The 18,747-nt window shown below is 37.8% G+C and overlaps 1 pseudogene; it reads right to left on the bottom strand.

The window, feature by feature from the left end:
• Positions 1-7,124: 7,124 nt before the first annotated feature.
• Positions 7,125-18,747, bottom strand: part of LOC110543518 (aldo-keto reductase family 1 member C21-like) — a 30,465-nt pseudogene continuing 18,842 nt past the window's right edge.

Raw genomic sequence — 18,747 nt, forward strand, 5'->3', positions numbered from 1 at the left:
CTAATTCAAAAATTGAAACAAGATTGATAGTAGCCATTTCATCTCCTAAAACCACTTGTTAATATATAATATGCACTTTAGCTTTTTCATTTCAAGGCAAATATTTTTTTTCTTTTTTTATTTGAGAACTATGATAGAACTGTCCAGTTTCTCTCTCTCTCTCTCTCTCTCTCTCTCTCTCTCTCTCTCTCTTTCTGATAGATGCATTTTTAATTGCTTGATTCTGCATTTTGAGAGGAATTTCAAGGAAAGGAAAATAAATAATTTGTCTATTTTTTATTTGCAATTAGAGAACATTTAAGAAATTAAGAACAGACATAATGCTTTACCAGAAATGAAAACTGTGTTCTTCCCAACTAATGTCAGCTTCAGAGAAATTACTCCTTCTAGAATCAGAATAATCAAATGCATTATGAACTACTTTTTGTCTTTGCAGTTTTTCTGGCCACCCTAACTTTCCATTTTCTGATGAGTACTAATGTAAGGATCTCTGCTGAAAACCCCGTAGGATGGCAAATAGACTGTGCTGAAGAGAACCTCTCAGATGACAATGACTGGACTTTGTCACTTCTACTCAGTAGCAATCAGCCTGGAAATACTCCAAGGCTCAGAAGAAATAAAAACAACAAAAAATTTGTCACATTCTAAAAATAAATAAGACACTTTCTTTAGCATTTGTCAATGTTAATATATTATGTGAATGTTTTGGCCCATTATGACCATATATTTATTTGCCAAGAAGTTTATATTCAAGAAGATAGGTGGTTAGTGTCACTTCACAGGCAGTTCTTGCAGAACGGAGTAGGTAGTGTTTTCATCCTCTGAGGTGTTGCAGTTATCAGATATTTCCTAATCTGTGTTTCACCAGCTTAGGAACAAAGAAAGTACACCTAATGTAGTCTGAAAGATGATGTGTACATAACAAGAATATGACCAATAAGCCCAGGGCTCCTGTCCAGCAGCTTGGGGAATCAAAGCTCTAAGATTTGGAGACATCATGTTTGGTATGTGTGGGTTGTCGGGGAGGTGAGAAGGTGAGCCAGCCTAAGATGATCATGAGGTCTCAGACCACAGTAGATTGGAGAGGTTTGAGAGTTGATCATGCTCTGTGTGGGTGTTTTTCTATGTGTGTTTTGAAGATAAAAGGAACATTTTAGAATATGCCCCACTTAGAGACTAACATCTGCCTCTGAAGAGCTTACTCTGATCAAGGGGATAAAAGAATTTCCAGAGATGTAGGAGGCTTGAGAGTTGGCTTGTTGTCTCTGGGAACAACATGATCTGGGGTCACAGGGAAATATGTTAGCCAAGATTTTAGACCCTAGATCTTGATGTGAGGTGAGTTACACCAAGACTGAAGAATAGAAAGTGCTTTAAAATTCAGTTATATAACTTTCAGATAACAAATGCTTGACAAACATGTTGTATTAAATAAATGTTAATTCTGATAACACTCACTTTCATAATTAGAAGCCTGACAAACTCAGCAGAAACTATGAAAGACAAAAAAAACTTTATTCTTGAACGTAATTTTTGTAAACATGTATTATTTTCCTGAAAAATTAACCATACTAATAATTGATAAAACTTAGAAAACAAGATCTCAAAACACAGTAAAGACAAATTTTTTAAATTTATTTATTGTTTTATTAATTACAGTTTATTCATTATTTATCCCAGCTGTAGACCCCTCTCTCATCCCCTCCCAAACCCTCACTCCCTCTTTTCCTCCCATGTCCCTCCCTAAGTCCACTGATAGGGGAGGTCCTCCTCCCCTTCCCTCTAATCCTAGTTTTTTAATCTCATCAGGACTGACTGCAATGTCTTCTTTTATGACCTGGTCAGGCTGCACCCCATGTCTTAAATATTTAGCAGTTTATAAAAGTACATACCCATATATATTTTTTTTCACTAGCAAATTTAAATTAACCATTTTGTTAAATATATAAGTCTTATTATAACATGCATTTAGAAAAAGATTTTTTAAAGCTATTAATCTTTTGATATGATAGCTAAAGCAAGATAAAGCCCCAAAATCAGGCTTTCATTTGAACATTTCCTCTTTTGAGTCTTTTGCTGCAGGTAAGCTCATTAATGAATGGTTCAATAAAACAATCAGCAAAACAAGTTAAACCATGACTTACCAAATGTGGTCAACCACAGCTAGGCAGTCTTCAATCACGACACAGCTGTATGTCAAACCATGAAGCACCATGAACATCAACCATGACTCCAGAGTATAGTAAATCATGACTCAGCATAGTAGCTATACACTGAAAAACAATTCAGCATAATATCAAACCACAATTTGTCACAATAGTAAGCTATGCCTCTACAGTATGAAGGACTGTGCAATAAAGTACAGTTAAGAGTTAGTGTAAAGATGGGGGATATGAGTATGAGTTGGTGTTAGGGTTCAAGTTTGATGCAATTTTACGATTAAACTCAAAATTAGTCATGGGTTATGAGTTAGTCTTAAGAGAAGGGCTTATGCTTAGGTTTAGAAATTAGGACTTAGGGTAAGAGTGAAGAGTTAAGGCTAGAGTTATGATAAGGATAAGGTCTAATGTTATGAGTGGGTTAAAGATTGTTGTTATGGATATGTTTAGAGATGAGTACCTATCAGTTTTTAGTTCGTGTCCATGCTTAGTGTTTAGGATTCGGATTAAGTTTCAATCTCTAGCACCTATTAAGAATGCTGGACAGAATTTCAACACTAGGGAAACTAAGACACTGTTAATTCTTGTAATCACTGAGCACCCAATGTAATCTATTCAGTGTGTTACAAGCCATTTTGACACCATTTCTTAAACTAATAATGCTATCGTTATTTGTAATCAGATTATTATTTTCTATTATTATTGAAAATGAATGAAGAAAGGGAATTAGAAAGGAGGTTGGGGTACCCACCCTTGGGAGCTGCAAGGTCTGGAGAAGGAGTAGGGCTTAGGCTCTGAAGCTCTGAAGCTTGTCAGGGGTTGGGGTAACCCTCCCTGGGAGCTGCAACCTCTATGCTGAGGAGGCTTCTTCTCAGAGCTGTGTGGTTCCTGGACTCCCATGTATCAGCACACTCTTCCCTTAGGGCACTGCCCCACCTCAAAGATGGGATACCTTCCTAGGCTGTCTGTGAAGCAGAAGGGGCAGAAGCTCATTTGATCTTCATTTTTCAGTATGACTACATGTCATAAAAGAGGGGCTTCTTCCCTCTATCCAAAAGACAGGATGTACACAAAATTAACACAATGAGAAATTTTAAGCCTGTACTTAAAAGACAACCAAAGGAAATTTAAAATCTTGATCTTGCAACCATTACAGTGGATTGTATAGTAGAATGTTTTACCAGAATTAAGCTAATAATTTACCAGAATTACACTGCTGACTGTTAAAGCTCTGGACTTTGAAGTCTTAATACCATGGTAGCATAATGAGGGAAGAAACCTCAAGTATTTTTTATTCCTTGTATATGCCTTAAATCACTTTCTTATCACTATTTAAGCTTTCACCTGAATTTGTCAACCTTAAAAAACCTTCATAGACACTCAAACACTTTCTTATATTCTCATAACTTAGGCTCTCTTAGAGCCTCATAACTAACATAACTTTCCATACTTTTTCTTATCCAATTATTCACCATGAGACACAAGTGAGATTACTGGGAGAAATCACTGTAAGCAAGTTTCTGTAGATAAAGAAAAAGTTAAAAATTTACTATGAAACCTGTTTTCAGAGTCTGGTAACAAGGTAGACAGTGCCTAGACAGAGTAGTAGCAACTCTAGGAGAGTTAGGCTTAAGGCCTGATTTTTACACATAAAGAGGACCAAGAAGGCATCTGAAACCTTGTCTCTGCTATTAAACTGATAAATCTTTCTCTAGTCTAGTCTTTAAAACGTTGGAGAACTGAAAAAGATAAATACCACCTGAGTAAGCAAGAAACACAGACCAAGCAGCTCCTGAATCTGGAAAAAAAAATGACAAAGGAGCCAGGCATGGTAGTGCATGACTTTAATCCCAACACACAGAGAGATAGAGGCAGCTGAATGTCTGTGAGTTTGAGGCCACCCTGGTCTTAAAAGAGAGTCCAGGACAGCCAAGGCTACATAGGGAAAACTTGTCTTGAAAAAGAAAACAAACAAACAAAAAACAACAGTTACCTATTGTTCCTCTGTGTCAGTGGGGCATCCATCTTCAGCCACCGGTCCAGAAGATCTGACAGACTTTTTGTGAAGCAGAAACTTGGAGAGGCTGTAAAACATTTGTCTAAGCAAAGAAACACAGTCAACTTCCCAGTGTCCTGCCTATCTATAGTTTGATCAGTATGCTGTCAGCGGTCAAGGCAAAGGGCAGTGTGCAGTACAGTGGCCATCTTTGCCACATTTAGAGAAAGTTTCAGATGGAGGTTCTTCCATGTCCATCATCTTTTTTTGGATGAGATTAAGAGTGCTGTCAGTAGCTGTCTACCATGAAAAGTATTTTTATTAAACATTTTAAGTGCCATATTCTGCAAATCTCTGGAGTGTTTAAGGACCACATGTCTATTTAAAGTATATCTAAATAGACAAACTTTGCTTGTTTCTAGTTACTTACTTTCAGACTTGAGACCCTGGAAAAAAAGCTTAGGTGCCTTTTGAACCAAGATGGACCTGTCCTCTGGTTTTTCTCAGCATCCCTCAGTCCATACCTGTACAGGACCCAGCCCTCCGTGGGCAGGTTTTATTCCAGGACAAGGCTAAGTCCCAGGATGAACCCAAAACCCACACTCCCATAGAACAAAGACCAATGCTGCAACTGCAAGGAGAAAGGACATTGGGAAAAGGAATACCCCAAGAGAACCCAGGCCATCAAGTCCAAGGCCCTGGAGTTAGAAGATTGTAGTGATTGAGAGCATCAGGGCTTATGCCTCCTCTGTGAGCCCTAGGTAATGCTAAAGGTGAAAGGAAAGCCGGTGAACTTACCAGTGGATACCAGAGCTCACAATTCAGTGTTAAAAACAGCCAATGGGCCAATTTCAGACAAGGAAACATGGGTTCAAAGAGCCGCATGCACCGAACCCTACTCATGCACTACCTGAAGAAAGGTGGACTTAGGAAAAAGATGGGTAACCCATTCATTTATGTTCATACTCGGGAGGTCAGGGCAGATATATGTCTCACATAAACCACCTCTGGCAGTCAGGAATCTTGCTACCTTGGCATTCAGCTAGGAACACCCCCACACTCCTTGTTGCTGGTGAAAAGCCCTATTCCAATGACTATCACTCATGCAGGCCTTGAGTGAAAGTCAACAGAAGGGTAGAGGAATGCCCCCTACAGTGCCCAATCCATATACTTTGCTGAGTAGCCAGCCACCTGATCAGACTGTGTATACAGTACTGGACACTAAGAATTCTTTCCATAGCCCACCATTTTCCCTTAGAAGTCAGCCTCTGTATACTTTGAATGGCATCTTCTGGAATGGGGCTTATAGGCAACTGACCTGGACCAAGCTACCAAAAGGATTCAAGAATTTCTCTACCATTTTGATGAAGTATTACATAAGGACCTGGGTGAGTAAAGGTGCACTGTCCCTGATATCAGTCTTTTCCAGTATGTGGATGACCTTCTAGTGCCTGCTTCAGATCTACATACCTGTGATCAAGCTACCAAAGACCTGCTACAAGGACTGGCCAGACTGGGTTATACAATATCAGCCAAGAAAGCCTAAATAGTCTGTCCCTCATCTCCTCTCGATCCCACACACCCTCCATCTTCCCCCATTATCCTCTTCCTCTAGTCCACTGAAAGGGGGAGACCTCCTTCCTTGTTATCTGGCCCTAGCTTATCAAGTCTCATTAGGGATGTCTAGTTCCTCTTCCTCTGTGTTCTGCTAAGGCCCCATTTCCAGGCAGAAGTGATCAAAGAGCAGAAAACAATGAAATGATTCTTAATGTTATTCTCTTATACCCATAGATAGACCAGAGTGGAGCTTAATCATCAGAGAAGTTCATTCAACAACCAATTGGAGCAGATTCAGATACCCACAACAAACATTAAATGAAGCTGGGGGAATGCCATGGAAGAGGGGGAGAGAGGATTGTAGGAGTCACAGGGGTGGAGGACTGTAGAAGAGCAAAGTCCACAGAATCAACTAAAGCAGGACTCATAGGGGCTCAGAAAGACTGGAGCAACAATCACTGAGCCTGTGTGGGTCTGAGCTAGTTCTTCTGCATATATGTTATAGTTGCATAGCTTGGTGTTCTTGTGAGACTCCAAACAGAGGGGTTTGTCTCTGTTTTTTTCCTACCTTTAGAACCTTATTACCCCTACTGAGTTACCTCCTACAACTTTACTATGAGGGCATGTGCCTATTCTTATTGTAACTTGTTATTCCATGTTTGGATAAGGTCTCTGACAGGCCTGCTCTTTTCTGAAGGGAAATGGAGGAGCAGTGGACGCGTGGAAGAGGGAAGCAGAGGGCCTGGAAGGAGAAGTAGAAAATGTAGTGGGAGGAGAAATTGCAGCAGTGATATAATATATACAAGAAAAAATACATAATAAAAATCTCTAGCAGTGTTTTGTTTGTTATTGAAATCTCGTGAACATTGCAGGCTATTAATCTCTCATCCCACTCAGAAAATATTCATGTATTAAATCTTATTCTGTAAACCTTAACTTCTAGGCCCAAAATACTTAATGTGACTCTGGGTTTATTGTTCACCCTTCTAAATTATGCCTTATCTTTCTCACAACATGATACAATTATTCTATCCTTGAGTTGATGAACATAAATACTAATAAATGCCTGTCAACTGTTAGGCCTCAAAGGATGGAAACATCCACCTATCCTCATTCAGAACTCTTTATAACATGTCTGTTTGATCTACCTCCCTGAACATAGACTTGGAGGCAAATTAATTTGGAGTCATCATGAATCAGTGTAAGATGAAGCATTAAAACAATACAGTGACCCTGCTCATCATAGAAGAATGTAATTTTTATTTTTTTTTCAGAAAGGAACAATTTTGTTTCTGTATTAGCTGAAGAGTAACTCCATGAAGTTCTAAATTGCTACAGAGCAGTAGTGGACAGTCCAGAAATCTGCAGCTGGTCAGTCTCCCACGAGGAGACCTCCAGGAGACATCCTCACATTAGTATTCATCATAAAATGGAAAATTAGGGTGGCCATCAAACCTGCAAAGACAAAAAAAATCCATGATGTATTTGGTCACTCAGCTTTTAGAAGGAGTAATTTCTATGAAGCTAATTTTAGATTGAAAGTATAAAATTTTGTTTTTCTAAGGCATTCAGTCTTCTTTTTTACTTTAAAAAACATTGCTTTCTACTTAAAAAGAAAAAATAAATAATTCAAATTTCTTCATCTAGTACTCACCATATTGAAAATAAAGAATCAGATGTTCGAACATATATCTATCAAAAAAAAAAAGCAAAGAGGGCTGGATAGATGGCTTGATCTTTCAAAGCAGTGCTATTCACAACCCATACATGGTGGTTCACAACCATTATGTGATCCCATTTCCTGTGGATATTATGCCTTTTTTATTGTCTATATGGCTCCTGGAATGCAAGTGCTACACAAATATAGATATAGACAAAACCCATACAATTATCTAAAAATAATTCATTTAATACATTTAAAATGTATTTTTAAATAAAAAAATAGCCAACCCTTTATATTAAAAATCCTCAAGGAAAGCAACATTGTTCTGTGTATTTGAAATAAGTTATACAGTAGTTGAGGGATGGTGAGATGGATCAGTTGAGTAAGGCAACAGCTACCAACTGATGACCTGAGGTTGACCCCTCAGACCTCTGTATTGGAAGGGGAGAAACTACAGTGGCAAGTACTCATCTCATCTCCACCACATGTGCTCACTCACATACATGTACACATATGTACAAGTAAATAAGTGAAACAAACAGAAATATTTGGGGGATATATAGATTACTGATATTTAATTTCTTTTCTTATAATTTGCATTTGTTTTATTACATCTTAAGCTCTCACTGGTTCTGAGGACTATAAAAAGTTCAGCAATGTATCTGGCTCATTTTAGCTTGGAATTTTTAGGGGACTCCTGAGTGTGTGAATGAGTGGGTCTCTGATTCTTGTGCCTACACTTGGGGCTCTTTCCTTCTGTTGAGTTGCCTGGTCAGGCCTTGATGTGATGTTTTTTTGCTTTGCTAATTATATTCTATTTTGTCATGTTTGGTAGTTTTATCTTAGAAGCCTGTTCTTTAATATGAGAGACAAAAGGGGAGTGGATCTCTAAGGGAGGGAAGGTGGGAATGAGCTAGGTGGAATAGAAGGAGGGGAAACTATAATCAGGATATACTGTATGAAAACAATCTGTTTTCAATAAAAACAAATGAAAAACCTTTCAAAATTAAATAAAAACATGAAGTCCATTGTCATAGTAATGCCTCATCATCAGTCACAAATAAAGATGTATGTTAAATATCAAATTAAAAGTTTCTAAATAATTATGATATTGAAAAGTCAGATGGAGAAATACCATATTACATACCAGCACTTTGAAATGTGCATTGTGCAATTTATGTATATTTAGCAAATTTGTATCTTATTATTTCATTTTCTGAAATATTGGATTGAATGGATTGTTTACTACACTGACATTTAATTTCAGTTTCAAAAGTGATTAATCATTTGTTAATTGTCTGCTAAATAAAATATAGTGATTTTGATTCCAAAATAGAAACAGCATTTGTCTGTGACAAAAATGTCACAATCAAGGTGATAACTGCAGATTACCATAACAAAAGTTACACTAGTTATAAAGTGGTAAAGGACTATTCACCAGGTATAATATGAATACTAGCTCTGTCTCTATGTTACATGTACTACTATACTCATTTTTCTGTACATTATTAAATATAAAATCATATCTAGAAATTTAATTACATGCTATTTTGCATTATGCTTATAATTTTCATACAATATCATATTTTTCATTTTGAATTCATTTTATCACTGAGAGTGAGAACACATGTTCTTTACTTTCTCTCATTTATAATACATCTTGTTTCACATTTTATAGCCTTATTGAATAATATGACTGCTTTGGACTTTAAATTCTCTACAGCAATGGAAATATTTCTATACACTATTCCATGTTTTTTTAAAAAGTGAGTATGTGTGTGTCCCCTGTGTAGGTGTATAAAGGCGTATTTGTGATTGCAGAAGCATATGCATGTATAAAGTATGTACATGGATGTAGAGGCCATAGGAAACCTTTAGGTGTATCCTCAAGAAAGGACACACATATTTCACCGCCACAGGGAAGACAATGATTCATCTTATCTGTATATGTGGGCTTATCCAGCATACAGTACAGATTTTCAGGTGCAACAGATAAGGGTGACCCTGGGTCTTCTCACCACTCTTCTGTGAATAAGGTCAGAACTCTGAACATAACAGAACGAATTCCGGGAGTTCTTTTTCCTAAATCTGGGCTCTGATTTTTTCTGCCTTCTTCACATTTATTGAAATACTGTTAAAAAGTATTCCTTCTGAAAATAAAAGCAATAAACCATGCAAACAAAGTTACTTACATGGGACAAGTTACATATCGCATATTTCTGTTTAAGCCATCAAGGATTTTCATATCATCTGAACTCAACTGGAAGTCAAAAACCTACAAGCAGATAAGAAAAGTTTTTCATAATCTTGTATTTAGACTGCATATTTCCCAATCATCACATTGTAAATTCAACAAACTGAACAGTGAAGATGGTAGGATAAACCTACTAAAATCTGTACATCTAAAGAAACTATCCGCTTGCAATCAGACATGCTCTTCTCTGGGTCCAAAGCGCAGGAAAAATTCTCATGTTGTATGCTAGTGACACAAAGTCCAGCATACTTTCATTGACAGCCAGGTTGAGCGATTTGCCATAGGGTATCAATTTGCTCCTGCAGAGCATGTCTGATTGCATGCGGGTTGATGCCCCAGGTCCCGCCTCTGAGAAAAAGGTATTGGACAGGTCTGATGCTCTTTGGGTGGATGACACCTAAATGAACATCTGTACAAAGTCCCAATTTATTTCTAATATCAGAGATCAGACCTCTACTCTTGCCTGATGCGTCTAAAACAAAAAGGGGGAACTGTAGAGAGCTCCGGAATGCTATGCCTTAAAGATGGAGCTGGTTTCTGCCTTCCACCTTCCCGATGGTGAGTGCTCTCTGTCACGAACAACTCCACATTTGGCTAAGGCCGAGGATCTGGCTTGCTTCCATGTATGTGGACCTATCTGCATTGCCCCCGTGGCACGCCTGGGTTGGCTACCCAGAGGCTATTTAAGCTGTGGGCTGGCTTTCCCCGGGGTCCGAGGATTGTTCAATGTTCCTGAATAAACTGCATTGAAAAAAAAAAAAAAGAATATGCATAATAAGGACCTAGACCCCCTGATCAGATGTAACCCATAGACAGCTCAGTCTCCGTGTGGGTCCCTAATAAAGGGAGAAGAAATGATGTATGATATGAAAAAAAAAAAAGAAAAAAAAAAAAAGAAACTATCCAAGAGAGAGGACCCTGACTAAAATGCTCAATTCCCATCCTGAAAGGCAAAGAGGATGGATATCAGAAGAAGAAAATAGGAAACAAGTAAAGAACCTGCCACAGAGGGCCTCTGAAAGACTCTCCCCTGCAGACTATCAAAGCAGACACTGAGACTTATGGCCAACTCTTGGGCAAGTGCATGGAATCTTATGTAAAAAGTGGGAAATAGTAAGAAATGGAGAGGACAGGAACTCCACAAGGAGAGCAACAGAACCAGAAAATTTGAACACAGGGGTCTTCCCAGAGACTCATACTCCAACCAAGTACCATGTGTGGAGATAACCTAGAACCCCTGTACAGATGTTGCCCATGGCAGTTTAGTGTCCAAGTGGGTTACATAGTAATGTGAAGAGGGACTGCCTCTGACATAATCTGATCTGCTCTTTGATCACCTCCCCCTGAAGGGGGAGCAGCCTTACCAGGTCACAGGAGATGACAATGCAGCCACTCCTGATGAAATCTGATAGACTAAGATCAGAATGAAGGAGAGTAGGACCTCCCCTATCAATGGACTTGGGGAGGGGCATGCATGAAGAAGGGGGAGAGAAAGTAAGATTGGGAGGGGGAGGGAGCAGCTTATGGGGTATACAAAGTGAAAAAAAGTGTAATTAATAAAAGTTAAAAAAAATAATTTCAAAAACAAAAAATAAAAAAATAATAATTAAGGTAGATTAATAGTAACTTATTTCCCTAAATATTATGAGAATGTTTTCTTCCTTTATATCATCATTATATAAATATAATAAATCAATTTTCATATCACCAAAAGTTTTATAACCATAATCATGTCTTTATCTATGTAAATAAACAAGTTTAGTATATAATTAAAAAAAATGAAACACAAACTCCAGAAAACTCTCTTTACCTGAAAAGCACAGCAAACAAAACTGCCAAGATGTTTCAAGTACCTATTCCTTTTCTACTCAATAACACAACAAAAAAATCAACCATTGCTCATTAAAATAATTTCATAGCTGGACTCTACCATGCAAGGTGTATGCATCTATTTACTTATTTATTAACAATTTAATTTTATTTATATATTTATTTTCTACAATTTATTCTCTTTGTATTCCTTCTGCAGCCTCCTCACTTGTCTTCTCCTAGTTCCACCCACCATCCCTCTTCTCAAACAGAATATTTTTAGAAAATGTACAAATGTAAAATAACAAAAAGCAAATATCATGAAGCTGTGTTTAATAAGAGCAGAAATGAAAAAAAAAGTCATTTGTGAGAGCCAAACCCTTTTCACAGATAATTAACACATTAGGCAAACTATTAACTGTTCACAAAAGAGAGGAAAGATGTATAGTCAATCACTGATGGTAAATTTTGTTATCCATTTTTAAAGTGTATGTTTCATCAACATTTGAAATGATAAAATAATTAATTCTTGTGAAACTTAAGAATGAGCTGGATAGTAGTTTAGTAAAAAAAAAAATTTCAAAATCCACCTCAGAAGCTCAGATCAATGAATTCCCAAACGACAAAATCATTGTTAATGGATTAAAAGCAAGATTATGATAATGCCAGGGGAAAAGTTGGCCTCTCCTGGGAATGATACTTCTAATTGGTTGTCCAATACAAAGTTATCAGCCCTGAAGCCGTGTGCACATCACCAACAAAATGGACTCAGGTACTCAATTTATATAATTGTACATGTAAACAGATAAATACATATATATGTAACAACAAGAAGTGGGAAAGAAGGGACTATTGATTGGACAGTAGAGAAGAATAGAAGTAGATATAGGTAACTTGGAAAGTGAAGGAAGAAGGAAAGAGGAGTATGAAAGTGTTATAATAATATTTTAATTAAAATGTCTACAAATTCTACATGCAGAAAAATAAAAATAGATCAATATTTATCACCCTGCACAACACTAAAGTCCAAGTGGATCAAAGACCTAAACATAAAACCAGATACACTAAATTGGTTAGAAGAAAAAGTGGGGAAGAGCCTAGAAATCATGGGCACAGGAGTCAACTTCCTGAATAGAAAGAACACCAACAGCACAGTCTCTAAGAGCAACAAATAATAAATGGGACATTTTGAAACTAAAAAGCTTTTGTAAAACAAAGGACACTGTCCTCAGAACAAAATGACAGCCTACAGCCTGTAAAAGGATCATCACCAACCCTATATCTGACAGAGGGCTAATACCTGAATATATAAAGAACTAAAGAAGTTAAAAAGCAACAAATCAAGCAATCCAATTAAAAAATAGGGAATGGAGCTAGAGAATTCTGTGTAGAGAAATATAGAGTGGCAGAGAAAAACTTAAAGAAATGTTCAATGTCCTTAGCCATCAGGGAGATGCAAATCAAAACAACCCTGAGATTTCACCTTACACACATCAGAATGGCTAAGATCAAAAATTCAAGTGACAACACATGCTGGAGAGATTGTGAAGAAAGGGGAACCCTCTTCCATTCCTGGTGGGAACTTGTACAACCTTTTTGGAAATAAATCTGATGCTTTCTCAGACAGTTAGGAATACAGCTTCCTCAAGATCCAGCTCTACAACTCCTAGGTATATATCCAACATATACTCAAGTACACAACAAGGACAGTTATTCAACCATGTTTGTAGCAGCTTTATTCCTAATATCCAGAACCTGGAAACATTCCCGGAAGTCCTTCACTTGATGAATGGATACAGAAACTGTGGTACTTTTACACAATTCTACTCAGCAATTAAAAAGAAGGAAATCATGAAATTTGCAGGTAACTGGTGGAATCTATAAAAGATCATTCTGAGTGAGTTATCCCAGAAGCAGAAAGACACACAAGGTATATGCTCACTTATAAGTGTATGCTAGACCTATAAAATAAGATAAACAAATTAAAATCTATACAACTAAAGAAGCTAAACAAGAAGGAGTTCCCGGGATAAGATGATCAATCTTCACTTAGGAAGACAAATGGGATGGACATTGGAAGTAGGAGAAAACAAGAAACAGCTCTGAATCCTACCACAGATGGCCTCTGAAAGACTGTACCTAGTAGTGTATCAAAGCAGATGCTGAGACTCATAACCAAACCTTGTGCAGAGTACAGGGGATCAGATGAAAAAAGGGAGAGTTACTAAGACAAGGAGAGGACGGGAAGACCACAAGGACCAAATAATCTGGGCACAAGAGTCTTTTCTGAGACTGATATTCCAACCAAGGACCATGCATGGATATAACCTAGAATCCCTGCTCAGATGTAGCCCATGGCAGCTGAGTATCCAAGTGGGTGTGCTAGTAAGTAGAACAGGGACATTCTCTGACATGAACTCAGTGGCAGGCCTTTGAATCCCTCCCCTAGGGAGGAGCAGTCTTGCTAGGCCACAGAGGAGGACATTGCAGCCAGTCCAGATGAGACTTGATAAGCTAGGGTCAGATGGAAAGGGAGGAGGACCTCCACTCTAAATGGACATAGGAAGGGGCAGGGATCAGATGAGGAAGAGACAGTGGGGCTGGGAGGGAATGAAGGAGGGAGCTACAGCTGGGATACAAAGTAAATAACCTATAATTAATATTAAAAATTAAAAACATAAAATGTAAAAATACAGAAGAGCAAAAAAAAGTCTACAAAATTTAAAAAGTGTAGAAGAACGTGTATATTGTGCCTTCAAGTGTCCACTCTCTATGCTGTGAATGTAGAGCAATTTGCATTAGGATGTGGAAGAAGCTTTTCTAGTTGTTTTTACTGCACTTTGCCAGCTGAATGTGCCAGAAGCAATGGTATTCCTGATCTACACTAGAACAGAATTAGACATTGAAGCACCTTCCAAGAATTCAAAAACTAACTAGGAATATGGCAAAGCAGTGAAATGAAACCAAGCGTGGAAGGATGGGCAGAGTTCAGGGAATCTTATGAGAGACAGGGGAGTTAGTATGACCTGGAGAGGACAGGACTTCCACAAGGAGAGTTCCAGAACCAAAATATCTGGGCACAGGAGTCTTTTCTGAGACTGATATTCCAACCAAGGAGCAAGTATGGGTATAACCTAGAATCCCTGCTCAGATGTAGCCCATGGCAGCTCAGTATCCAAGTAGTGCCCTAGTAAGTAGAACAGGGACTTACTCTGACATGCAGTCAGTGGCTGGCTCTTTGACCCTTCCCCTAGGGAGGAACAGTCTTGCTAGGCCACAGTGGAGGACATTGCAGCCAGTCCTGATGAGACTTGCTAAGCTATGGTCAGATGGAAATGAGGAGGACTTCCCATATCAGTGGACTTAGAGAGAGGCAGGGAGGAGATGAGGAAGAGAGGGTGGGGCTGGGAGGGAATGAGGGAGGGAGGTACAGCCGGGATACAAAGTAAATAACCTATAATTAATATTAAAAATTAAAAACATAAAACATAAAAATACAGAACAGCAAAAAAAAATTCTACAAATTTTAAAGAGTATAAGAACGTGTATATTGTGCCTTCAAGTGTCCACTCTCTATGCTGTGAAGGTAGAGCAACTTGCATTAGGATGTGGAAGAAGCTTTTCTAGTTGCTTATACTGTACTTTGCCAGTTGAATGTGCCAGAAGCAATGGTATTCCTGATCTACACTAGAACATAATTACACATTGAAGCACCTTCCAAGATTTCAAAAACTTACTGGGAATAGGGAAAAGCAGAGAAATGAAATCAAGTGTGGAATGATGGGCAGAGTTCAGGGAATCTTATGAATGACTGGGGAGTTAGTATGACCTGGAGAGGACAAGAGCTCCACAAGGAGTGCAACAGAACCAAAATATCTGGGCACAGGGGTCTTTTCTCAGACTGATATTCCATCCAAGGTCCATTCATGGAGATAACCTAGGACCCTGCTCAGTAGCCCATGGCAGCTGAGTATCAAAATGGGTGCCCTAGTAAGTAGAACAGTGACTGTCTCTGACATGAACTCACATGGGCTGTTTGACCCACCCCCAAGGAAGGAGCAACCTTGCTAGGTCACAAAAGAGGACATTGCAGGCAGTCGTGTTCAGACCTGATAAGCTAGGGTCAGGTGGAAGGGGAGGAGGACCTCCCATATCAGTGAACTTAGAGAACATGAGGGATAAGATGAAAGAGAGGGGGTAGGACTGTGAGGGAATGATGGAGGGAGCTACATCTGGGATACAAATTGAATACAATGTAATTAAGGTCAAAATAAAAATTTAATTAAAAAGACGAAAAGGGATAAAAGGACTACGTTGAAGTGATATCAAGGAGATACATGGATAACACACAGGCTTCACTACAAACAACGAAATCTACATCTTGGAGCAGAGGGACCTCACAGCAGATATGACAGAACCCATCCAAGAGGAGAAAAACCTCTCTGAGTTCAGAGCAGACAGGAAAAAAATTGTAACTACAGAAAAATTAGTTACATATATGTTTTACGTGTAGGAATTTCTACATGAAAGTGCTCTGATTTCTTTAACTCATACAATTATTAGTGGTTTAAAAAAACTTCCTATTTAAAATTAATGAAAAATAGTGCTGTATACAGGGTTTGCAGATACTTGACATAATTTAAATTTAAAGTGGTTAAATGCATGTGTGTTAAAATAAATGTGTGTGCAAGAAAATACAAAGTAGAACACAAACAAATTGAAGACTAAGAATTATCTAATCTCGGTGCCTTTATTTCAGAAGACAAAATATTATTTCATTATCTTGGGGTTACTAGATGTACTGATAATGCAATGCTGAGACCCAGATCAGCATTCATTTCTATTCTAATTCTATATGCAACAAAAACCATGGTGCTATTGCAGAGAGGGATAAAGCTGTTCAAGTGTATATGAAAAACACAATCACGGGAACAAGCGGTAGAAGGAGTACACTCATACGCTGCTCCTGAGTTGCCCAAGAATTACATATGGTGAATCAATGTAAATGTTTTTGAAGTCCACAGTCTCTCTCCTCACCTGCATGTTCTCTTTGATCTGCTCTTCTTTGAGACTGGTGGTGAGGACCACAGTCCCACGCTGCAACTGGTACCGAAGCCCAATCAAGGCTGGAGTTCGATGGCATTTTTTTTGCCATGGAACCAAGAACTGGTTCATCCAAGAGAACAGGGGAGTTCTGGTCCACCCTCGAATGAAATGTAGGAAGGCTAAATTCCTCAAGCTAAAGCATGTAAATAAGTGTCAAATATACACACAGCTGGCTATTGAGAACTGGGTTCTCAAGTATGTTCCTGGACCTGTAACACCATTATCATATTTTGTTCTACACCAAAAGCAGTTTCTCTCTGCTTCCGAATCACATGACTATGGACTTGTGTAAGACTAAAGGTATGTCAAGAACAATTGTGAGTTTATGATTTAATGACCTCATTACCATCCTTTGTATCTTTGTGTTCCCAGAACACCATAGACAACCAGTACAATGTCATTTGACTTGCAGAAATCCAGAAGTTTCATTTGGTTGAGATAAATTTGGCATTCTACCTGCAGATGAATAAAGATCCCATATTATATGAAATCCCATGTTCACATAAAAAGTGTTAAATTACAATAAGCTAAATTAGGAAAGCCTGTGTAACAAAGTGTGGATTGAATAAAACAACACCAAGGATTAAGCAAATAACTCCCTACCATTCTGATGCAAGAAACCTTAACTGACTGCCTTGTGTCATTTAACAAATGAAAATACAGTTACCTGGGAAGTAGAAGGGGTTTGTGGGTGAGTAGCAAAGAAAGTATTAATGGATATTGGGGAGGGATGATGAAGGAACATACATAAACTATAAAAGGAACACATCAATTTTTAAGTGTTTAAAAGAAAATAGTGGATTTTTCATTGCTCTAATTTTAGATTTTAGAAGGCCGAGTCAGTTGTGTGTGTGCAACAGCATGCTTTTGGAGGCTGCAGATCAACGTACAGTTGTCAGTTTATTCCTTCTATCATGTGAAGGATCAAATTCAGGGTTTCAGGCTTGGCAGCAAATGTATTTGCTAACTAATCCATCTCACTGGGCCAATGATATCGGTCTTATTGCCACATTTATTGTACATACTGATGGACTTCTTAAAGACATATTGATATGACTATATTTTGTACTTTGACCTTATTTACTCTCACCTTCCTGTTCTTCCCTATTCCCATTTAGTTCTCCAGATTATTATTTAAAATATTCTAATGTTTATGCTCTTACAAGCACTTTAAAATAACAATTTTATATGAACCAACCTTTGCACAAAATCTGAGGGGCAAATGCCCATTTTCTCCTCAAGGACTCATGAGAGAGTCTAGATATGGAACAGGGAATGGACTTACTAAATTTTGACTATGAAATAGAAGGAACTTGGTCAAAGACTTGAAAGAGGAAAGTATATAGACTAAAACAGACAGTTGGGTAGAGACCTCAAATTTGGCAGATTTTTAGCAAGAACTGGAAAGTAAAAAGCAATTTAAATAAGTGAAGTAATTAAAAACCAATATTTTAATATTGATATGCACACACAAAAGATAATTAGACATAAAAAAGCAAAGGTATGTGTCATTATCAGCTGTGGTTATTACAGGAACTCCATTCTCAAAACATCTGTAACTAAATATATACACTTTACCAATAAATATAGCTATTGTGAATTGAGACTTACTATGAACTTTCTGCTGTAGACCAACAAGTAACAATACAGATGAAAAGGAGAATTAGTATTGTCAAGCGTCAACAAAATTTTCAGGCAACATCTTTGATGTGTTCTCAAATATTATGTAAAAGTTTATCACAAAGTATAGATTTATGTTTTGTAAATCATCATGCACCCATGTCACAGCAATTTCATAACAGAAAAATGTTGACAAAAAAAAATGGATCCACCTGAGAGTAACATTACCAAGCAGTCAAATGGCACATCACTAAGAGTGAGACAATGAATCAGGGTGTGACAGTATTTTGATTCCTGTGTGAATGTCAGAACAGGGGAGGGTGATTCCTCACAAAAATGCTAAATATTAGTGTAATAAGCTATTCAAACTCAGCTTCTAATTATACAAACTTGCAGTGGTAAAAAAAAATCTTATTAAAACATAACTACCTGAATCATTCCAGTACTTTAAATATTCTTAGAAAAGGGTTGATCAATATGAAAGAGTAAAGAGGTAGGAATATGTTTGGAAAAGATGTGTGAATAACAATTTTCCTTGAAAAGAAAAGAACTACCTAAGATGGCTTGGAAGAAACAGGGCAAT

This window comes from Meriones unguiculatus, chromosome 19 (genome assembly GCF_030254825.1).
Source record: "Meriones unguiculatus strain TT.TT164.6M chromosome 19, Bangor_MerUng_6.1, whole genome shotgun sequence".
In the NCBI taxonomy this organism is placed as follows: Eukaryota; Metazoa; Chordata; class Mammalia; order Rodentia; family Muridae; genus Meriones; species Meriones unguiculatus.